Source organism: Meles meles, chromosome 1 (assembly GCF_922984935.1).
Source record: "Meles meles chromosome 1, mMelMel3.1 paternal haplotype, whole genome shotgun sequence".
NCBI classification, from domain to species: Eukaryota; Metazoa; Chordata; class Mammalia; order Carnivora; family Mustelidae; genus Meles; species Meles meles.
Genome location: NC_060066.1, coordinates 66,451,219 through 66,476,605, shown reverse-complemented (window position 1 = coordinate 66,476,605; position 25,387 = coordinate 66,451,219). Strand labels below are relative to the sequence as shown.

Below are 25,387 nucleotides of genomic sequence, written 5' to 3'. Positions count from 1 at the left end.
ATCCTAATGTTTCACTGGAGCCTAAGTTTTACACCTTGCTCCTCAATATTTATTTTCTACTTCTTCATATTAGTGCAGAACTTCCCAAATTTCAGCCGTATACATGGCTACCCAACTAGATAGCACTATTCCAGTCTCCCCTGCAGCTGGTTCAGCCATGTAATGACGTTCTGGCCAAGGGGATGAGATTGAAAGTGATGTGTGGAATTTGCCTCTGTCCCCTTAGAGCTGAAATGAGAAAGGGGTCTGTAAGCCAGCTTCGACCCCTATGGACAAGAAGACCCTCGTGTATTGGTTCTCCAACCTTCTGCACATTGGAACCACCTGGAGAAACTATATAAAATACTGATGCCTGGCTCTCTCTCCTATAGACTTTGATTTAATGGGTCCTAGGGGATGGTGGAGCAATAAGATAGAAGGACTGGGATACTCAATGACCTGATAGAGCCAAGCTGCTTACTCCTCTGAAATACTGTTAGGCAATCGAATTGAAAAATTAAATAAGCAGAGCTCCAAGACAGAACACACACACAAAAAGCCATGTTGATTACATACGGCTTTCATAGTCACAAACAATCCGTGTTGTTTAAACCACTGTTGTTTAACCTCAGTCAAAGCAGCTGAACAAATGTTCTTACAAATATACACAACAAACACACAAAACCTGGCCTTCAGGAAAAAAAAATATAGAAGCATAGGTTAAAAATTATACTGTTCTTGGGGCGCCTGGGTGGCTCAGTGGGTTAGGCCTCTGCCTTGGGCTCAGGTCATGATATCAGGGTCCTGGGATCGAGCCCCGCATCGGGCTCTCTGCTCAGCGGGGAGCCTGCTTCCTCCTCTCTCTCTGCCTCTCTGCCTACTTGTGATCTCCACCTGTCAAATAAATAAATAAAATCTTTAAAATAAATAAATAAATATACTGTTCTTTTTCTAACAACAAAAAAAGAAAGTTTACCAAGAGCAAAAGAGAGTGTAGTTTTAGTGTATTCCAGGGAAATCACTGGTGAACTTTCATTAAAGAAAAGCTAGAAATAAATTTAAAACGTTAGGATTACTCAGTGAAGACAAAGGCAGAAAAATCGATTAAAGTTTGCCAATTCATTAATACTTTGCATAAATCAGTGAAAAATTGGAAGCACAATGTAAAAATGTCAAAAAAGATGATGTTAGGGCAGAGTTAAGTAAATACTGACTTATTTTTACAGACCCATTTTTGACAGGATACCAGTTAGACTGTTTTAGTAAAGAAATGGACTCTTTCTGTTTTGTTGTTCTGTTATCCTCAACATGTGACTCCATTTCAATGAAATCGTTGTCGAAAATGGCTGCCTCATTTCCTACCATCACATCCTCACACCACCCAGGGAGAAGGGAGAGAGTGCATACTCCTCCATTATCAAGGTACACCTTGGAAGTTACCCATGCCACTTCTGCTCACAACCCACTACCCAGACCCTATTCATAGGCTCACACTTAACAGCAAGGGAGGCTGAGACATGCAATCTTAAGTTAGATAATCATGGCCTGAGCTAAAACTTTTATCACTATGGAAGAAAAGAATATTGGACATTGGGAGCGATTAGAAATCTCTGCCAGACATCTCATTATTCAAGAGATACTAGAAACCCCGGCATAAAGTGTTTAAAATATTCAAAAATTTTTAGTAGAATAAATATATGAATACAAAAATATTCCTACATAACATATAAAAATATATTAAAGTCACACAAAAGCCAACACACAGATACACAGTGTAGAAAATGAAAATTCCCTTTCCTTCCATAATTTTAGTTCTGGGGAAATAATGAACTATTAAAGCAATCTTGGAATATGCAAGTATGGGACTAACATCTAGATGATAAAATGTCTTTCCATAGCTCTCCCCCAAGTGCTACTGACAGAAAAAAAAAAAAAAAAACTTTGGAATGGGAGATGTTATTTCTGGAATCCTAAGATTTGTTTCTTTGGGGCAATAGTCTCAAACAAGAAAAAAACTAGAAACCAAAGGAGCATGAAAGCGAGGCCAAGGTGAAGCATTACCAGGCAGCAAAGGAAAACATCCACATTTCTTGCACAATCACTGAAAATGTGTCACCATCTATAAAGCCTCTTCTACTGTCAAGAAGACAACTTCAATAGATAATTAAAATAACAAAAGTAGCAAAGCAAAGTCAAACACAGACATCAACTCTTAGGCGACTCTCCCAGAGAAACAAAGTTTTAAAATAAATAAAAATGTTTACTCATTCATATTCTATATTACTGTATTTTTGCTATTAACCCAGAGAATATTTTTATGTCAGTATTCTAAATTTAACCCGATGCCGTCATTTCTTAAGTATTATACCATTTAACCTTTCCAAGTGAAGGGGTTGTCTTTTAATGGAAAATACTCATTTCACATTGATGACAGAACATAATGTCCTTGGCTTAGCTACTCTCCAACAACACAGGTCCTTTTTTGTACAGTATGCTTAGCTATATGGTAAGGCTAGAATACTACAAATTTATGCATGGAATCAAAGTCTGAAGTTATCTATACTAACTAGAGATGTTTAAAAACCATAACCTCAACTTAACATATCAATTTTCTTAAAATTACAATCATTGAATTCTTGGATAAAATTCAATGATTGTTCAGAGAATGGGAAAAAATTGAAAAAAAAGTTTTTATAAGATGTCTCAGGATTTGAATGAATATACTGAACACCATTTGAAAATTGGCCCAACAATAGTTTTAAGCAAAGAAACATTTATTAAGGGGTGATTTTGAATTTGTTATTGTTTGAGGCAATAATATAATAAGTCAAAGAAATCTTGATTTTAATATAGCTAATGCAATTACAATACACTGAGAATAAAAATTCATCTATTATGAAAAGTAAATATTATAGATAATAATTTTAAAGAATTCATGTAAACAGAAACAACTATTTTTAGGTTAAACTAATTGTACTCAAAACTCAAATATAACAATTTTATTTGGAATTAAAGTATAAACCAGGTATATAATAAGAGAACACTCAACAGAACAATGCTAAAAGACAGTACTGAGAAAAAAATGTAATGTTATCAAAATGTTGTCAGATAAATCAATGTTCCTTTTCAAAAGAATGTGCATAGTAATTGCTGTGTGCATTAAATGTAATAATACAGAAGTTCTACACAATTTGTGTCATGGTTTAAAAAAATGATTATGTCATTATTTCCAAGATTTGAACCTAGTCATAATATAAGAAATCAGGTGAAGCTACTTCTCTATTTTGACTTCTAAATTTATATGTTGCATTAAGAAAGTCACTTTTAAAAGAATACGCATGAGGTGCTTGGGTGGTTCATTCAGTTAAACAGCTTCTGCCTTTGGCTCTGGCTCAGTCATGATCCCATGATCCTAGGGTCCTAGGATTGAGTCATTCCCCCCTCTACCCTCGTTGAGCTCCCTGCTTAGCAGAAGAATCTACTTCTCCCTCTCCCTCTATCTCTCTCCCCACCGCTCATGCTCTCTCTCCCCCCCACTTTCAAATAAATAAATAAAATTGTTAAAAATCATAGCAAAAATAAATAAAAGAGGGTGCCTGGGTGGCTCAGTGGGTTAAGCCGCTGCCTTCGGCTCAGGTCATGATCTCAGGGTCCTGGGATCGAGTCCCACATTGGGCTCTCTGCTCAGCAGGGAGCCTGTTTCCTCTCTATCTCTCTCTCTCTGCCTGCCTCTCTGCCTACTTGTGATCTCTCTCTGTCAAATAAATAAAATCTTTAAAATAAATAAATAAATAAAAGAATGATTACACAAAGACAGTCAGACATCCAACCTCAGATACCTGAGTTCAGTTCCCCTTACTGTTCTTGAAAGTGTATGTTTCAAATCTTTACCACTGTCTTCATAGGCCTTACTCTCAGCAAAAACAAACAAAACAGAACACAAAGAAAACAATAGTTCAATTTCATAGAAAAGTAAAGGTCACCAGGCAGAAACCTCCAACTCCCCTCTCCTCTAAAATAACTCTAGGCATTGCCTCCTTTGTTCCTCCCAGAGGCAAACTACTCTGCACCTTCCACACACTCCCAACCCGCATCTCCAACACCCTTACCACTCCCTCTCCTCCTCGAAGACCACACCTCACCAGCAATCCTGAAGGCCCCTCCAGCCTCCTCAGGACCTTTCTATTAAAACTTATCTATTAAAACCTCCAGTATGCTTCCAGGCTGGAAGAGAAAGGGCCCAGAAGCAGGCTAGGTAGCCTCAACAACCACCAGACTCTGTCTGTGAGGCAGGAAGAGAAAGGAAAAAGAGGAAAGCCTTACTACCTATCAGCACTATACCTACAGAAGCTGATTTGAACTTGAGGCCAGCCTGTGAGATATTATTAAATGTATTTTCCAAATATGAAACCAAGCATAAAGAGGCTATGTAATTTGCCCAAAGTTACACACAGTTTGTAAGTTTCAGTGCCAGGACTTTAACCCAGGTCATCAGATTCCCTAAACCCATGCTCTGTACCATGCACCGCACCCTACTGTCCCAGCAGGATGCTGGTGAGTGTGCAAAAGGAGGCACAAAGGCCATCCCAGCAGTTCCTCACATGCTACACTAGAGAAGCAGCAGAAATTTAAAAGTATCCAAGACAGCCGGCCCACTCTTGGCATTACAGTGTGCAACACATGCAACGATGTGTTGTTGTGGGTGTTTCGTGGCAGTGAATCTTGCCAAGGATCTTCTTTATCTCCTAGTGACATGGCAGTTCCTCAAACATCCCTCGACAAAATCACCTGCTTCTGTTACTAACCTACTTCTCCCCTTGCATTTACTGACAAAGTCTCAGTATAGTTTTTCCACTGGTCTTCATCCCTCACCTTCCACTGGGGTCTCAGCTCATTGTCTGTCAGTCTTCTGCTCACACACTCCTGAACTAAAGCCCAATGATAGGCATTTAATTGCCAAATCCAGGGGCCTTTTCAGTCTTCCCACCACCTACTTCTCAAAAGTTCTAAGGAAGACTTTCTCCTGGGTACTACTAGGTCCTTCCTTGGATTTCAAGAGATCACTCTTTCCTGGTTCTCTGTTTCAACCTTTGATGGCTCAGTCTGGGTCACCCATGCAATCTACTTCTTCCTCCATCCTTCAAATGCTGGCTTTCCAACAACCTACCCTTTGTCTATATGGCTTTTTTCCTCAAGTTCATCCCCTTAGGGCATCTCATCCACCTGATGACTTCAAAAAAATATGATAAGCTAATTTCTAGAACTCTAATTTTTGCCCCAATTTCTTTCTCTTTTTTTCTTTTTTTTTAAAGATTTTATTTATTTATTTGACAGACAGAGATCACAAGTACGCAGAGAGGCAGGCAGAGAGAGAGGAAAGGAAGCAGGCTCCCTGATGGGCAGAGAGCCCGACGTGGGGCTCTATCCCAGGACCCTGGGATCATGACCTGAGCCGAAGGCAGACGCTTAAACCACTGAGCCACCCAGGCGCCCCCCAAATTCTTTCTTAACTTTCATATTCATATCTTCAAAAACAGCAGAATTTGCAGCCCAGCGAGTCCAAAACCAAATTCACCTTTTTCCTCCTCCCAATGCTCTTCTGTCCCTTGTATTCATCTTGTTTTCAAACTACAGGCTGAAGTTCCACACAATGTTCTCCCTTCTACAGAAACCTCCACTTCTGAATGAACACACCTACCAAAAGTTCCAACCAAGGATGTCTCCTAGTTGGTGGGTGCTTGTTTTCCTGTTTGTGGTTTGTTTTGGGTTTTATTCTGTTTTGGTTTGTTTATCTTCTTCATTGATTCTGTCTTAAATCAGACATTCCACATTTCTTACCTGGACCAATGCAATGGCAGAAGCTCCCAATGGGAACCAGACTCCAGTCTTCATTCCTCAATCCTACTGACAGAATTCTCTTGCTGAGAAACAAAGCTAATCTCAGTAGATACTATTCTTATATTAATGGCATTATAATAAGGTACAACTATGCAGATGAAACCATAAGACTAAAAATACATTCCTCTGTATAGGGAGTAGGCTCTGGCCATAATGATTAATATTCCAAATATCTGAATTATGAATGAACTAAGGTGTATTCACTACGAGACTCAAGACATCCTAAGGGCAGTGTCCTGAGGCCATCCTCATACATACATGTTCAAGTTAATGTTTAGAAAACAAAGCACTCCCCCAAGTCAGCCCAGGAGTAGTGCCCAGCCAGGGGGTCAGTTAGGAACTACATTGGGGCTTAAGATAAAAATAGGTCCGAGTCTCCGGCCCTGAAAGGTCACTTGGTTAGGAGCAGGAATCTCTATTATACAAGTTGGACTATGTTTGTGTTTCATGTTGTTTCTAGGATTACTGGCCTCTGTTCGTCCCTACTCAAGAATAATGTTTTGAAGATTATAACATGTCCCAGATTAAGAGAAGCAAGGAAAGGTCTTCTCTGTATGCTTAAGTGGATTGCTGAGGACCAGAGAGGTCGTAGACATAGGGAACAGAGAGAAGGAATCCCAAGGTGAAATTCAGAGACAGTGATTCAGGAAATCTTGGCCTAGTAACTTTATCCCACAAGACATCCCTTTCCGGTGCCAACTTTGGAGCTCTCAAATTTGTTTATTACTAACAGGACAGTAGGTGTCCCCTCACAATTGATTTCCTACTACTTTTAGTTAAAGTCAGGATTCTTCAATTAGGGGTGCCTGGGTGACTCAGTTGTGTCTGCCTTTGGCTCAGGTCATGCTCAGTGGAGAGTCTGTTTCTCCCTCTGTCCCTCCCCCTGCTCATGTTCTCTCCCCCACTCTCTCTTTTACATAGATTAATAAAATCTTAAAAAATAAAAATAAAAAAAGAATTCTTGGGGCGCCTGGGTGGCTCAGTGGATTGAGCTGCTGCCTTTGGCTCAGGTCATGATCTCAAGGTCCTGGGACCGAGCCCCGCATCGGGCTCTCTGCTCCGCGGGGAGCCTGCTTCCTCCTCTCTCTCTGCCTCTCTCTCTGCCTGCGTCTCTACCTACTTGTGATCTCTCTCTGTCAAATAAATAAATAAAATCTTTAAAAAAAAAAAAAAAGAATTCTTGGGGCATCTGGGTGGCTCAGCTTGTTAAGAGACTGTCTTCAGCTCAGGTCATGATCATGGAGTCCCAGGATCGAGTCCAGCATCGGGCTTCCTGCTCAACAGGGAGTCTGCTTCTCCCCTCCTCATACTCTCTCTCTCTCTTCCTCTCTCATTCTCTCTCTCAAATAAATAATAAAAATAGAGAGAAAGAAAGAAAGGGAGAAAGAATTCTTAAACACACAATCCTTCTCAAACTAGACTGAACTTACTTCACCTCCTACCAATACCCAAAAGTATCCAAAAAGCATGTAGAACTTATCAGTCTCCGTCAACAAAGAATTGTCAGCATCGCCTATGCACCGTCATGCCAGCAGCCCCAAAATGTCATATGAAGATCACAGGGAACACGCTGCTCTTTCTGGATGGATAGTTAGCTGTCTTCCCAGTCTGGCATATTCTCCTCATCCCTCAGAAGCTATCCGTCACCTCTTTCCCAAAACTTCCCTTGACCCTGGACTGAAGGGGCCCCTTAATGCCTCCATGCAACTTTGCTTATTACTCTATCATTGCCTCGCCCACATGGCATTGTAATTATTTGTATACTGAGGGTTAGGATGGCAGCATATGAATTTGACGATCACACAATTCAGCCGGGATAGCACAAACCTAAAGGTAATGTGTTGAATTCGTTTATCCTTGCCTGGAAAAAGTTAGATCGTGACTGAAGGAAGTTGTTTTTGGACTCATTCAAACTTTGTGTTTGCTTTTGTTTGATTTGTTTGTTTCCCTGTGTACCTATTTACACACCACTATATTTAGGCCAAGAAAACTGTACCTAAGAGAAAAATGCACCACTCCTGTTCTCTTGGAGTTTACTATCTAGGTAAGAGGCTTTCTAACTGCTTTAGCAAAGGCACAAATCAGAAGAAGGTGGGGCTGTGCTAGGAGAGATTGAGTGGAAAGCCTGAAACCATCCAACTCAGTTCCTGCTCACCCTCTATGAGGGCCAAACCACAGAATCCTGAAGCCAAACCACAGAACCCTGGAACTCTAGGGAGCACCATTTGAAAGAGTAAGAGGCATATATATTAACCCAAATCAGATAATAAATATGCAATTATTTACTATAAACTGTAAAATGGCATACTAACTATGGTTGTTGTTTTATAGACTGCAAAGTGTTCTTGCAGTCTTAAGTCAACAGAGTATGTATAAGAATATCATGGGGCACACCTGGGTGGCTCAGTTGGTTAAGTGTCTGCCTTTGGCTCAGGTCATGATTCCAGGGTTCAAGTCCCACACTGGGCTCCCTGCTCGACAGGGAGTCTGCTTCTCCCTCTGCCTACCACTCCCCCTGCTTGTGTGTGCGCTCACTCGCTCTCTCTCTCTCTGACAAGTAAATAAATAAAATCTTTTAAAAAATAAGAATATCATGGGAATAAGGACTGCATGAAAAGAAGGGGAAACACTGGGGGAAGAAGTAAAGAAGAGACTCAGAGACAGAAAGTGTAAAGAGGAATATCACCCATGCAAAAATTAGACACTAAGGCTGACCAGTATGGGTACCTCTGTGTAGCAACTGTAGCATCAGAAGAAATAACAGTAACCATATATAGGGCACTCCTGTAAGTCAGGGACTGGGCAGAGCCCAAAGCATCCATCATCTCATCCTTACAGCAACCTTGAGAAATGCTATTGGTTCCCCATTTTACAGATGAAGAAAATGGGGCTTGAAAGGTTTAGGAATGTGTCCAAAGTTAACTAGTAAATTAGAGACAGGACTCAGATTCTGGGCTATCTGAGGTCAGCGCCTAGGCAGGTAACAAACTTCAAAATCTTTTGTTTATGACAAGACATGTAACTCATGTGCCCGCAATGGAAGAACAGCACATTCTGATTTGCCAGGAACACTCCAGGGTTACATCTGTTTCCCAGTGTAATTATTAATAACACTCCCTTTCACCCTCAGAAGTGTCCCATTTTAGACAAAAATTTTTCATAGCCAACCGGCCACAATGCCAGAGTGAAATGTGTCGACAAGATTTTCCAGGCCCAGTGCAAAATAAAAGTGTGAGGTCTTTTGCTCAAAAAGCAGGGGGAAATGTGTTATTAAAGATACTGAAATAGGGGCACCTGGGTGGCTCAGTTGGTTAAGCCTCTGCCTTCAGCTCAGGTCATGATCCCAGGGTCAGGGGATTGAGCCCTGCATTGGGCTCCCTGCTCAGCAGGAAGCCTGCTTCTCCCTCTCCCTCTCCCTGTGCTTGTGTTCCCTCTCTCATTGTCTCTCTCTGTCAAATAAAGTCTTTAAAAAAAGAGCTATTAAAATATAAAGCTTTTCTCTTTCTTTCATATATATATTAGCTCTACTCACACTACTATCCCAATGGACTTCACTTGTAAAACACAAGTTCAAAGATAAAACTAGCACAAATTTCAAGACAGTGTTATCAGAGCTCTAAACCAAGTTCCAGGTCCTTCTGAGTACGAAGCCCAGAGCAAAGCGCACAGCATGCACACCCATTAAGCTGGCCCTGCTCTGCCCTTCTTCTGTTCACTCAGATGGGTCTGGGAAGACATCCTGATCTTGGTATGGCCTATGATTTCACAAGCACTGCACAAAATTCTGTGGAAAAACACACAAGTAAAATATCGGCCTGTCCTCAAGAAGCTTACATTCTAATAGAATGAGACCAAAGTAAACACATATATGTATAAGCCTCCTTTGGTGCAGGGAAGAAGAAACTACAAAGCAGTGAGCACTGTAGCCTGGCATGGGGTAGGGGGGACAGCAGAGAGGACAGGATTATGAAGTTTCCTCAAGGAATGGAGCCCTGAAAGCCCAGTGGGAATACAAAAGGATAGAAGGGCTAGTAAGAAACAAAAGAAGCCAGAGATCCCATGGGAAGCGAGAATCACTCTATATACCAGCTATCTGTGGGGTGGGAAAGTTGTTCTCGCTTTAAAAAATGAAAGGGTTGGAAATGAGAACAGAAAGGAATTAGAAGTATAAAAGATCTTAGGGGTACCTGGGTGACTCTGTCAGTTAAGCATCTGACTTAAATGCTCAGGTCTTAATCCCAGAGTCCTAGAATAGAACCCCAGTCAGGCTCCCCTTAGCAGGGACTCTGCTTCTCCTTTTCCTTCTCCCTCTGCCTCTCCCCTGGTTCATGATCACATGCTCTTTTTCTATCTCTCTCAAATAAAATTTTTAAAAAATCTTTAAAAGAAAAAGAAGTATAAAAGATCTTAGTATGAAAAGTTTTCCCCTTCAGGTCATATGATCATTTCATCAAGAGAAAAAATACCATTTTGTTTGATTATTTATGGGCTTGTAAGTCAAAAATATGTTCTTGATAAAACTAAAAATACATTTTCTATCTCTTCATAATAAAAATAAGAGTTACCCTTCCTGCATGTTAATGGCTGAAACAATGACAGAAATCTAAAACAATGACTAATCTAACAAATATTTACATTTGACTTAGAAATGCACTACCAGATTTTTTACAACAAATGTACCCCTTATTTAATACTAGTGCTAACTTTTTTTAAAAATCACTTTTATGGTTTGTCTACATTTCTGATCAGTCCTTCAAGATGGACTCCTAGAAAAAGAATTGCCAGGCCAAAGAGTTTGAATATTTTTAAAGCTTGGTATATTATTACCTTACGTTAAAGTTAGAACTAGATTGACTACATCAACAGAAGGTGAACAAGTAATAATACATGCATAGTCAGTGTTACTATAAATAATAATGAAAAAATAAATACTCAGAAAAAATCTAAAAGTGTATTACAAGTAGATCTGAGGCTTTCAATGATTATGATTAACAAGAAGTCAGGGTAAACTTTTGTTTAGGATGACAGGCCAATTAGTGTGTTTCTGTGTGTGTGAACATGTTTGTGCATAAGTACTGGATGTACGTGCACAAAATAATGGACAAAGAAAAATAAAAGTGGAAGAGTCAATAATTTCTGAATGAAATAAGAAGAATGAAATCATTAAATGAACTACTTGTAAATAGGGACATATAATTAATTTACTTTATACCTCCCACAATTTCTTTTTTTTTTTTTAAGATTTTATTTATTTATTTGTCAGAGAGAGATCATAAGCAGGGGAAGCAGCAGGCAGAGAGAGAAGCAGGCTCCCTGCTAAGCAAAGACTCCAATGTGGGGCTCAATCCCAGAACCCTGGGATCATGACCAGAGCCAAAGGCAGATGCTTAACCAACTGAGCCACCCATGTGTCCCCTCCCACAATTTCCTACCCAACTCTATCTAGCAATAAGTTTTCAATTTTAATAATCAAGTGCTAAGGTTAGAGGAAAAACGCATATATTAAATAAAGATCAACAAATTAGTTTTTGATGTAGATTAGGTTAGATCTCTATTTCTACAATTCAGGACTCTGCACAGTACTTTTTTCATATACCTCTAGAAAGAAGTAACTAATACAGTTTAAAAAGTGGCTCAGATTTTTCAAAAGTCAAAGAACTTTGTCACCAATGAAGTTTCATGAAAGGCAAATCTGAAGCTATTAAAAGTCAAATCTCCACCTCACATCAGTCAGAATGGCTAGTATCAAAAAAAACAAGAAATAACAAGTGCTGGTAAAGACATGGAGGAAAAGAAACCCTCATGCACTGTTGGTGGTAATGTAAATTTGTGGGGCCCTTTTGGAAAACAGTATGGAAGTTCCTCAAGTAATTAAAAATAGAAGTATCATATGATTCGTAACTCCAGTTCTGGGCATTTGCCTGAGGAAAATGAAAACATCAACTCAAAAAGATATATGTACACCTATGTTTGTTGCAGCATTATTTACAGTATGTAAGCAACTTATGCATCCATCTATAGATGAATTGATCTAGAAGATGTCGTATGGAATAGAATATGAAATTCACAATGGAATATTACTCAGACATTAAAAAGCATTAAATCTGGCCATTTGTGACAACACAGATAGTAGTATGCCAAGTGAAGTAAGTCAGACAGAAAGACACCATATAATTTAATTTACAGTGGAATCTAAAAAACAAAACAAGCAAACAACAACAAAGAAAAACAGATTCATAAATACAGAGAACAAACAAGCAGTTGCCAGCAGGGAGGGGGGTGGGAGGATAAGTGAAATAGATGAAGAGGATTAAGAAGTACACACTTCTGATTATAAAATGTCATAGAAACATACAACATAGGGAATATAGTCAATAATATTGTAATAACTTTGTAAAAAAAAAGTCAAATCTTAAAAACATGCTTTTTAGAACATTGCTGCATGGAAGTGTACAACAATCCAATTTATCACCAATTACACATATATTCTCAAATATCTAAATATTTCCAAAGAATGTGGCCCCAGGGGCTCAGGTATACTGATTTTAATTTGAGAAGTCAACCAGAAGTCAACCTGTGTTGAAACATTGTTCTCTCCTTCTTGACATAGCAAAGAAGTGAATTCCTCTACCATAATTATAAGCAGAAAGTTTACATCTTACAGAACACTGAGCGGAAAGTTTTGGCCTTTGAAACATTTCCCTTTGGACCACGAGGGCACGCAACACGGAGGTGGAAGGAGCAGAAGGTTTGAAGATGTGAGTTAGATTGCAAAGGCTAAGAGCTCCTCAGTCCTATGCTCTCCCAGGCATCTGGGTGGAAAGGAGCCAATGCTCTTTTGTCTTTGCAACAATGAATAGAAAAAATTCAATTTCTGAGTGATGTCTCAGAAGTTTCTTTCACTCAGTTTTGCCCCTTCTGGCTCTAAAATGAATGAAACGTTTCCAGAGCAGCCTTCCAATACGTCAAGCTGAAACTTTGAAACAAAGTTCCTGCCAGTTCTTTCTATGAAATCTTGAAGTTTTTTGACACTAGTTTTATTATACTACTCTCCTGGGCTCAGTGTGAACAGAGAATCCAGAAGCTGAGCGGGGAACAAATTTAAACCCGGGATGGAGGATGGGGGTAGGAGACTGCAGAGCTAGAACACGGTAAGCACCACAGGTGGCTTTAATAGCCAACAGCAGCTAGAGATCATAACCCCGCTGCTAGTTCTCTAGCCCCCGCCAGAATCCTATGTTTCAAAGATTATTATAACTAAGGGACTTCGCTGCCATCTAATCTGAATAATGAACTCAAGCTCTAAAGCAATCAAGGATTTTTTTTCTTTTAACTAAATGTGCCTGAATGTGGTAAACTGACTTTAATCACCAAGCCAAAGTCTTAAAATCCCAGGGGAGGAAGAGAAGAGGGTAAAAAAATTACATAAGGCAGCCGGGGACGGGGTAAAGAGTGAGGAAAGATGGGGTAAGCAGGGATTCCGGGGACAAGAGCCTTCTCCCATTGGAGCTAACTTTTCAAGCCCGCCTATCTCCAAGGCCCTGGCAAACTCATTGCGTGTCCAGGCGTGAAACAGCCCCGCCCGGGGTCCACGTGCGGGCGAGCATAGTGTCCGTGCGCGGGTTCATGGTCCCGCGACGCTGGGAGCAGTACCCCGTCCCCAGTAGACAATGCCGCGCGCGCTTCCAGCGGCCTCTCCTGGATCCGCGCCCCGCGCCACCCGCCACTCCCTGCCTCGCCGCGCGGGGACACACTCACCAACACCAGGAACTCCAGCGTGCCCACATAGTCCCGCTCGGTCTTCTGGAGCTCGCTGAGCATGCAACAGGCGCAGGCGAAGCTGTTTCTCCAGGTCCTGGGCGCTCTCGGCGCTGGCATCCCCGCGGCTCTCGTCGGTCACGAGGTGGGCGGCGGGACGCAGGGCTGCAGTCCTGCGCGCTATGCCGGGTGCCGACTGGTGCCCCGCCCCGCGCCGGCCAGAGGGGAAAGTTGCTGCCTCTGAGAAGTCGGAGGGGGTATGGGCGACTTTACATGCCGGGGAGAGGCTGGGGTGTTGGGAGAGTAGAGTGCGCTAGCTGGAACTCCGGCGCGGGAGGCGCGAGGCTCTGAGCAGACAAGGAGAGGGCTCCTGCCCGGGACCTGTAGGCTGAGCCCCGTGGCTCCGGCCTCACGCGGCCGGGGCTGGAGGAGAGGCAGCTCCGACAGCCACAGCGGTGACTTGGACATTCATCAAATGCTTTGTATCCATGTGACTCCGACACTTTACCCTTCGCCAAATCTCAGGAAAAAGGAAACAACCCTGGGGAAGTGTGTTGCATGCCGGCTAACTAAGCACACACACGCGCACACACACACACGGAGTCAGCACTTGAGATAAAACTAATTGGAGATTCCCAAACCCAGGAGGAGGAACTCCAAGACACAGCTCCAGGGTTGCTTCTATGACTCCCGCCTATTGTTTAGCTTTAATGTGTTTTGTACAAATCCTGAAAGCAAAGAAACAAGTTCCCAAGGTTACATAACTGGATGGGAACAAAACAACCATGGTATTAACCCTCCCATCTTTGAAAAGAAACACATTGATTTTTGGTTTTGTTTGGGCACAAAATAGGTTTGCTTTTAAAAGCCCCCCAACCGAGAATAATTCACAGAGCAGATACCCTCCTGCCTGCCCTTGGAAAGTCAGTTAGCATAATAAATGAAGACACTATGGGAAAATGACAGCCCTGGCCCAAACAAACAGACTCCAGATAGAATAAGCATCCCCCTTTGCACTGTGCTGTTTTGGAGGGGTGCTTTGCATGCCTATGACTTTTTTTCAATAGCAAGATAGTATGTGAATTTAATCACAGGCAAAAATACTTGTGCCAATTTTGTTTCTAAGAGGTGCTATGATTTAACACAGTGTCACTAAATGAGCAGCTTTGTCTAAAGCTGTTATTGAGTGGTTATCAAAAGATGTGTAGATACACGTAAAGGTATAGAGATACAGATATATTCTTAGGATTTGAAAAAGGAGAGAAACACAGAGCATGTCCTGATTGTAATGTGTATGTTTATTGCCTTTTCTCACTTGGAAACAGAATCAGAAGCTAATGAGCACTGAACATTTACAATTCCAAGCAGAATAATCCATATATATTTTTGTCTTTATATTATCCACATTGATTTTTCGGTGTCATTTTATTCCTACTTAGAACTTGAAGCACTCCACACTAATGACATTTAAATATACTGAAGAGTGAATGGTTTTGATGAAAGAAAGTAGCATGTTAATTTTTTCCAATAGTTGAAAGCATTAGCAAAACTCTAAAAATAAAAGATATTTTCCACATTACTTACATTAAAATAATTATCAGAGATATCTTTTCAGAGCATGATGAATCCCTACATCCCTCAAAGAGCAAAGAGGGAGTGAAATATTCTTCTTTTATTAAGGGCACAGCTTTTGAATGTGTGAGGAGCTGATGGACAAGATATGATTTTCCTTTGTTTTGTGCATGCCTATCTACAGGTAGCTCTGAGCAAAGGACAAATAAGCAAATGGCTTCACACCTTGTGGCAGAAGAACAAAGGAGGAGGGGCATTAAAGAGCAGATCTCATAACCCCTAGTAAACAATAAACAAAAGAAACAAGGGAGGACAAAGGAAACACACATCCAGCAATGAATGGGAAAATCAAACATGGTTTAGCCTTTACACAATGTACCACAAGGAATGAATGCATTTCCTCCTTACATCCACCCTTCTCCAATATAAAAAGTGAGTAAATAAATCACGCTTTCCATTCAGGCACTCTTATAGATAAATATATACATATATATATATATATATATATATATATATATATATATATATTCTAACCAATTGCCCCCCCCAAGTTTGAGAGCTGTTTATGCCATTATCCTTTTATCAAAAATAATTAGTTTATATACAACCCACTAGAGCTTCAGCCTTATCTCTGAGAGTAATATATTGAGCTTGAATCTCCAGTGGGGTTTTACCTACCCAAACCATTTGCCTTGAATCTACAAACGTGTGTATTGAGTAACTCTACATGCATTGCATGGACCTATGGCCTGAGGACCACAGAGACTTGATCTCTAGGCAAATATTTCTGAAGGTATTTCACAGACCATTACATGGAGGCTTGTTAAACATTTCTGGGCCTCATCCTAGATGTATTGAAGGAGAATCTCAGAGATGCAAGCCCTAAACTCTTTTGACGGGTTTTCATATTATTCTTAGCCCTGCTAATATTTGAGAGCCACCATTTTAAGGAATTATAATTGAGTAGGAGAGTGTTATAAATATAAGTAATTCTGTTAAAAGGAAGCTGCAAGGCATGCTTTGAAAAAATAAAAAAGTGCAAGGACGTTAACAGAAAAATATTCAAGTGTGCACATCCAATTGTCTCTCAAAAGTGCCCATAGAAATTATTATGATATTAACAGTTTCTCCCCATTCTTCTGTTCCTCGGTGTATTATTCCTCAATACCATTTGTAATTAATAAACAGCTTCAGAACACCATGTAGTGCCTTCTGCCAGGCACCTCTCAGTGTCTTCTGTAGCCCTGGCAGGAGTTCTTAATTCCTTATCAAAGACTTGAGAGCATAAGAAAAGAGGGCCCTCATATCTGGAAACCTTCACTTTGATGGTAAATAAGGTCTTTCATAAACTCTGAACGTGTTGTATCCCTCCCCACTTCCTCTATTGAAACTTTAAGCTCTGTCTGCCAGGAAAAAGAAAGCGACAACAAAAATGATGGACAAGACCCAGTTTTTCCCTGAAATAGTAATGAGGTTGAAGCATCCAATAAAAAGGGGATGGGAAAAAAGAAGATAGTGAGAAAAGGCTAAGTGGTAAACTAGCCCAGCCATTAAGTTTATTTCATATGCATGAACTTGTTCGGGTTAGAATCTGTTATTATACAGTTCAAAGAGCCAAAGTACAATGCACAGTAGGTTTTCTTTGGTCAGAATTAGAGAAGAACAACTCCTGGACAGAAGAACCCAAGATGGTCTCTCTAAAAAAAAAGAGTTCCCAGCTTGTATTTCTGATAGAGATCATTTTAGCTTGCCTGCCATTCCGGTACTGGTGTTTGCCCAGGTGAAGTAATAAATCAGATTTGATGTGGAAGTCATCAAAAGACAATAGCACTGGCTAAAAAAAAGAAAGATTACTTCATTGCACGGCCATCTTGTTAAACAGAGAATTCTAGGAGTCAGACTTTTTTATTCATAAGTAAAATTGATTCTGGCATTTCCTTTACTACTCTAGCCTATAATAGATGATTCTAGACTATACTAGTATAAAGATATAGGTATGTTGGAGCTGTATAAAGCATAATTAGGAGTCTTGGACAAGAAATAATTCTAAAAATACTTATTACTTTAGGATTTTAGAATGTGTATTACCTGAAAGGACAAAATTTAGTTTCACAGCCATATTTTAATTTTAGATACAATGTTCATGGCATAGCAAACTAAATAAATGTTTGAATAGGATTCCTTTGGGAAGACTCTCAAGTTCTTAAAAGTGTGGTCCTTTCTACACTAGCTTGATCAAACCCAAATCATCCTCACAGCCGTAATCTAACATGTAATGGATAATCACTTTCCTCATTATGGAAACTTGACCTACAGCTGTTAGGTCCGTAATCAAAGGAGTGAGACTGATACAAAGCGAAAGTCAAGCAAAGCTTTATTTCGTGCCAAGCATCGAGAATCAAACCAACCATTCAGGGCCACCTCTTACAGAGAGGGCGGCCACCCCCCAGCCTCACAGACTAACTTTTATAAAGCAAAGGCCATGTGGTTGAGCATGGCCACACACAGGTGGCCAATGAGATTGCAACACACAGAGAAAGCTGCAGTCATGGTAGGTCACACATGGGTGGCCAATTGAATTACAGTTCACCCCATAGTAGCTATTTGAACTAGTCTATCTCCTTAGTCAGAATTGGCGCCCAAAAGTTGCCCAAAAGGCAGGGCCCACACTCCTTGGTAGCTAGGGAGACAATATGCATACTCCACTGATTGGATGTCTCCACTTGACCGACTCATCCCTAAATTCGGGCTCTGTTATTGCCACCTGATCGGACCGACCCTTGTATTTGGGCTCTGTTAGCTGGAACTGGTCAACCATATTTTACTGGTTTCCTGGACTTGCTTTTAAGTAAGTTCCCGTGGGAGGGGGGAGGGGGCGGGGGCAGGGTCAGTTTAATTTTACTGCATAAACAACAAAATGGCTGTTCAACCAAGGTGGAGCCACTCTGGCTAAATATGCCCTTACACAGCCATGCCTGCAAAATAAGCAGCCAGTTTTTGTCTATGGTTAATCTCAGAAGAATATCATTCTTACATGATACCATCTGCCTGCTTAGCTCCCTTTAAAAATCCTCTCCAACCTCATAAACCTCAAGCTATACCTTATTTCTCTCATCCCCGTAAAAACTTCTACCCTTGCCTCTATGAACACCCTCTCTTGTGTCCTCCAAGGTTTTCATTCTAATATATATAAATGTACATGAGATATATAATATATTATATATAATAGTATCTTATTATTATCAATATCTATATATAATATATGAAATTTATAAAAATTATATGTCTTTCATGTCATTGCCTGTGTGTCTTATCCTGGATTCCTTAGAAAGCAGAGAGGAGACAATAGCTAACGTGAAGATAATATATAGGTAATGTGATCCTGGGGGTGGGGGGAGAGTGAGGGAAGAAGGAGTGAAACAGAGAAAAAGGGAAAACCAATACAAGAATACAAAATAGAGTTGACCATTCCAGTGGGAAACTAGATGCTCTCTTCTACAGGACCTTCTGAGTAGTCTTTTGAAATACAGCTCAGAACTATCCTGGGGGAAGAAAGAGGGAAGCATTTAATCATTATTTCCTATCCCCAGGTGGTCAAGGATTGCTCCATAAGGCATTCATAGGACCTTGTACTTGCATGGTGCCCTTGCATGAAAGCTTAGAGGTTTGCACAGATAAAAGTGGAGTCAGGAAGCAAGAAGGGTGAGGCACTCTTAGATTGTTCCTGTATGAAGTTGGTGAGGGCATTTGAGGAACTGCATCCATGGTCATCAAGAGTAAGAGAAGAGGTCAAGAGAGTTTTTCCTGGAATACAAGAAGGGTTTGAATCTACTTCAAATCCCTCAGGATAAAGGCAAATGTCATTTATGACCCAGCTTCTCAGGGTTTATTTCATGCCACTCCCACCTTGGCAAATGAACCCCAGCCATGCAGGAGTACTTTCAGAATTCTTAAGTGCCAAGATCCATAGCACAGTCCTTCTTCCTTATCATAGCATCCGTTATGTTCATTGTAATTGCCAGATCAATTGACGGAATTCTTTACAGGACCACAGTATCTTGAAGGAAAAGACAGTGTCACCACAGCTTCTCCAGAATCTGGCATACAGTCTTGTTAAATATATATTTGTTGATCAAATGAATGAATGAATTGCACTGGAACTCTTTAATCATTCTATCTCTAAACAAAAATGGTCTTTGTTTAGAGGTGGCCTTTTGCTTCTCCTCTATCATTTCTTCAGGGGAAGGCAAGATAGATACCCTTTTATTTTCTTAGAGAAAAATGGTGTATATGTAAATGACTGTGTCTGTGAATTATGAGCCTGTTTAGGGGACCAGAAGAAACTACAAATATTACATTTCTTGTATTCTCAAAGAAGTACCATTCATCTCACCTGAAATGTGGCAATCACATAATTAAAATCCATATACACTATTCCTAAACCAATCATGGAAAACTGAACGAAATATATGATAATAAATCCAGGAAAAAAAATCACATTACCAAAGCAGAAAAGCAAGTTTACTGAAAACAGGTATATAATGTATTAGGCTAGAGAGTTCCTATAAACCCCCTTATATTCCACCTTCCCAACATAGATTTTCTTATTGTGAACATCTTGCATTAGTGTGGCACACTTGTTACAATTAATCAGCCAATGTGTATAAATTATTTTTAATGAAAATCTATAGTTTACATTAGAATCCACTCCTTGTGTTGCACATTCTGTGTGTTTTAACAGATGTATGATATATGGGTGCCTGGGTGGCTTAGTCTGTTAAATGTCGAACGCTTGATTTTGGCTCAGGTCATGATCTCAGGGTGCAGAGATTGAGCCCTGCATCAGGCTCTGTGCTAATAGGGGAGTCTGCTTCTCTGCCTCTCTCTCTCTCTCTCTGCCCCTTCCACCTTGCTCTTTTGCTCTCTTTCTCTTCAATAAATAAGTAAATCTTTTTAAAAATGGATGACATATATCCACCATTATAGGTCAGAAAATAATTTCTAAAAGTGCCCTGCTCTCTATGTATTTACTCCTCTCTCCATTCCCCATCCTGGCAATTACTGATCTTTTTACTGTCTCTGTAGTTTTGTCTTTTACAGAGTGACATATAATTGGAATCATACATTATGTACATTTTCAGACAGGCTTCTTCCACTTAGAAATCTGCATTTAAGTTTCCTCCATGTCTTTTCATGGCTTGATAGCTCATTTCTTTTTATCACTGAATAAAATTCCATTATCAGGATGTACCAGCTTATCAACTTACCTGTTGAAGGACATCTTGAATGTTTCCAAGTTTGGGCAATTGGGAAGAAAGCTACTATGAACATTATTGGGCAGGTTTTATACAGATAGAACATTTCAGCTCCTTCGAGTAAATACCAAGGAGTATGACTGCTGGATCACAAGATGAGAGTGTATTTCTGCCAAACTGTTCTGAAGAGACTGTATCATTTTTCATTCCCATCAGCAGTGAATGAACATTCTTGTTGTTCCACATCCTCACCAGCCTTTGGCAGTATCAGGATTTTGGATTTCGGCCATTCTAATTGGTATGTAGTTGCATCCTATTGTTGTTTTATTTTATAATTCCCTAGTGCCATACAAGACTGAATATCTTTTCATATGCATACTTGTCATCTGTATATCCTCTTTCATAATCTGTCTGTTAAGGTCTTTGGTCGTCCATTTTTAATTAGGTTTTTTTATTATTACTGAGCTATAAGAGATATTTGTATATCTTGTACAATGGTCCTTTTATCAGATGTGTCTTTTGCAAATATTTTCTCCCAGTCTGTGGCTCCTCTTTTTATTCTTTTGACGTTGTCTTTTGGCAGAGAAGATCTTGATTTTAATGAAGACCAACTTATCAAGATTTTCTTTCATAGATCACATTTTTGGCACTCTATCCAAAAAATGTTTGGCTTTATCATTGTCACACCCAAAGTCACCCAGATTTTCTCTTAGGTTGTCTTCTCAGATGTTTAGCTTTGCATTTTACATTCAGGCCCATGATCCATGAGTTAATATTTTTGAGAAGTGTAAGGTCTTTGCCTAGATTTGTGGGGGTTTTTTGGTTTGTTTTTTGCATTGGTTGTCCAGTTGTTCCTGCATGATTTGATGAAAAGACTATCCTTTCTCCATTAAATCGCCTTTGCTCCTTTTTCAAAGATCAATTGATTATGTTAGTGTGGGTCTTTTTCTGGACTCTTTATTCTCTTTCCTTGATCTATTTGTCTATTCTTTCCCCAGTACCGCACTGTATTGATTACTCTAGATTTATACCATGTCTTAAAGTTACTCCTCTGACTTTGTTCTTCGCCATATCGGATTGGCTTTTCTGGGTCTTTTGCCTCTCCATATCAACTTTAGAATAGTTTTTTTCAATATTCACAAGTTAGCTTGCTGAAATTTTGTTTGGAATTATGTTGAATCTATATATCAAGTTAGAAAGAACTGACGTACTTACAATATGAAATATTTCTATCCATGAACATAGAATATCTCTTCATTTATTTGGATCTTCATTGATTTCTTTCATCAGAGTTTCAGTATGTTTCTCATATAGCTATTACATATACATTGTTAACAATATACCTAAGTATAATTTTTGGTACTAAAAATAAGAATGAAGCTGCTATAAACTTTAGTGTGCAGGTTTTTGTGTGGACATGAGGTTTACCAAGTAAATGGTCTTGTGTTTTTTATTTCAAATTTTAATTATTCATTTCTAGTATAGCAGAAAGCAATTGGCTTTTTATATTTGCCTCGTATCCTTCTAGCTTGTTTTAATCACTTACTAGTAACAGGAGGTTTTTATTGTTATTGTTTTGGATTTCCACATAGACAATCATGTCATCCTACAGCAAGGACAGTTTTATTCCTTCCTTATCTGTATACTTTTTATTTCCTTTTCTTATTTTATTGCATTAGCTAGGATTTAATACAATATAAAATAGAAGTGGTGAGAGCACATATATTTGCCTTATTCTTGATCTTAGAGGGAAAGCATCTAGTTGCTACCATTAAGTATGATATTAGCTGTAGGTTTTCAAGGATGTTCTTTATCAAGTTGAGAGAGGGTATGCCCTTTTTTATTTTTAAAGATTTTTATTTATTTATTTTGAGAGAGAGAAAGAGACAGAGTGAGAGAAATCATGAGAGGGGAGGTCAGAGGGAGAAGCAGACTCCTCATAGAGCTGGGAGCCCGATGTGGGACTTGATGCCAGGACTCTGAGACTATGACCTGAGCCGAAGGCAGTTGCTTTACCAACTGAGCCACCCAGGCGCCCAGGTATGCCCATTTTTGATAGTTGTTTTAATTCTTATATTGGCGACATCTGTAAATAAGCAGCACACTTAAAATACTCCTTCCTGTTACAGAAAAGTTATGCAATGTCTCCTGACTACCTACTGTATTATTACATGAGACTATTAACAATTCTGCCTTTCTTTCTCTGACTCACCACCTTCCACCTTTACCTTTTAATTGGTATCTTTAGTTCTGTACTGTCAGGATTGATAATATTTATCTTGTATTCTGTAATTACATTTAAGACATCCACGTTTCTTTTTAAAAGTTTAAAATCAATTAACAATGTATTTATGATATGACTACTTAAATAATGCTCATTGCATAAATAAGTAGTACAATAAAATTGTACTTCCTTCTCCTTAGGTCCAAATTCATAACACTCAGGACACTCAGGGACCTCTTCTAGGTTAAATGGGTTCTGTTTCATAACACACCATCAATTGCTGAAAGACCTGCATGACATTGGGTTTCTTTCATATCTGAACCATGACTTTATTACACAGTCTCTTAGGTTTTGGTTTTATTTTCTACTTTTGGTAGAGATTCTAATTTTCTGTGAAAAGAAGAACTATATCCTTTCTTTGGAAAATCACTAATATTCTCCAGCCCCTTAGGTACTCTCTGTTGCTCTGTTTTGTCTTTATTCTGTTCATTCTTCTTGGAGCCCTTGATTGCATTCCCACACTGGACTGATTGATTAAGTACCTGATCAAAAACTGTCATCCTGGGGCGCCTGGGTGGCTCAGTGGGTTAGGCCGCTGCCTTCGGCTTGGGTCATGATCTCAGGGTCCTGGGATCGAGTCCCACATCGGGCTCTCTGCTCAGCAGGGAGCCTGCTTCCCTCTCTCTCTCTCTGCCTGCCTCTCTGCCTACTTGTGATCTCTCTCTCTCTCAAATAAATAAATAAAAAATCTTAAAAAAAAAAAAACTGTCATCCTGGGATTGTTTTTCCAAAGCCTTCAGGTGAATTCCACCATCTCTCTTTTCAGAGTCTTTTCTCTTGGTATACTCATTTTCTAGGGCTGCCATAACTAAGTTTTAACATCTCACAGTACTGGAAGCTGAAAGTATAAGATCAAGAGGTTAAAAAGGTTGATTTCTTCTAAGGTCAGTGAGGGAGAATCTGGTCATCCCTCTCTCCTATTGTTGGATATCCTCAGATATTCCTTAGCTTGTAGATGTGTTCTCCCCATGTCTTCACATTGTTTTTCTTCTGTGCATGTCTGTGTTCCCTTTTTAGAAGGACACAGTCATATTGGATTATGGTCTCTTCTAATGACCTCATCTTAAATTGATCTGAAAAACTTTGGTCCAAAGAAGGTCACATTCATAGGTACTGGGGACTAGAATGACAAAATCTTTTGGGGGCATACAATTCAACTGACAACACTTGATATCTACACCCATTTTACTGGATTATATCTCAAATGACTTCCTTTAGAAGAGTGCATGAGATATAAATTTTCCAAGTCCTGGGATCTCTAAAATGTAGTTATTTTGCCATGATGCATTTGCTTCAGAATTATTATCCATTAGAACTGGAAATACCATTGCTCATTTTTCTCTTACCAGTTGTGTTGGTGATTAGAAGTCCAGTGAGACTTTGACTCTCTATCCTATGTAAATGACCTGTTTTATCTAAGTGAAAGTTTTTTGGAATTCTCTTTCTTCTGTGTTCTGACAGAAAGATTTCAGGCATATGTTTACATGTGAATTTTCTCTTAATTTACTAGGAACTTGATAGACTCAAACAGAATAGTGTTTTCTGACCTCTGAGAAAGTTTTTTTGTAGTATTTCTTTAAAATTTCTTTCTCTTAGTGGGGCACCTGGGTGGCTCAGTTGGTTAAATGTCTGACTCTTAATGTCAACTCAGATCTTGATCTCAGGGTTGTGAGTTCAAGCCCATTGAACTCCATGCTAGGCATAGAAAATTTTTTAATTAAAATTTAAAATTAAAATGAAAATTTCTTTAACTTTGTTAATGTATGCCCATTTTTCTGGAAATCCTGTTAGTTGAGTTGGATCTCTTAGAATTATACTCTGAATATCTTATCTATTTCAAGTGTTCAATCTCCTCGTTTTGTTGTTGTTGCCTCTGTCTCATTCAATCTCTTTGTTTTTTTCTTTATGTTGTGCGAGAACTACTCACATTATATTCTAACACTTCTTTAAATATTTCATTTGGCATATAATTAAATATATAATAAATGTTCTAATTTGTACCTTGACTGTTCTTTCTTGTAGCATTCTGCTCTTGTACTCGGGGGTACTACCTTCTCAAATCTTTCTCTGAAATTTCTTTGTTTCTTCTAGCAACAATTTTTCTGTTGTTGTTGGTTTTTTGGGTTTTTTCTTTTTCTTCTTTTTTTTTCTTTTGTCTTGTCTTTCTTTTATCCAGTCCTTTTGTGATGTTGACAGTATATTCATTCCAATTAAGAAAAGGGGATGGGATTGTTTCTCTCTGTAGCAAGGATGTGTTTCCTCTATTTATGTGGGTTTGTTTTTCTACTTGGTTTCTCTCATTAATAGACATTTACTGAGACCTTTATGTAGGTGTCTAGGACTTGTCTAAATGAAATGAATTATTTAATGGGTACAGGCAGGTAACAGGTCTTTAGCTGTGGAGGTTCCAACTGCCAAAATGGGAGAACTTTACTCTGGGGTGCTGGCACCAAAAGTTCCAATTCTGCCTATATCGATGCTTCCATCTTATTAGAGAAGAATCCTTAGGTGTTTGTAGTCTGAGACTGATGCTTGATTTTTACACTAAGCATCAGAAAACACAGAGAAGGAAAGCAAAGAAATGAGCATGTCAGGAAGAAAACATTAGGCTGCTGTGCAAATAGCCTTCTCAGATATGCCA

General features: G+C 39.4%; 1 pseudogene; it reads right to left on the bottom strand.

The window, feature by feature from the left end:
- The window catches only part of LOC123945001, an 88,917-nt pseudogene extending 70,892 nt beyond the window's left edge, over nucleotides 1–18,025 (bottom strand).
- Between the last annotated feature and the right edge of the window lie 7,362 nt (nucleotides 18,026–25,387).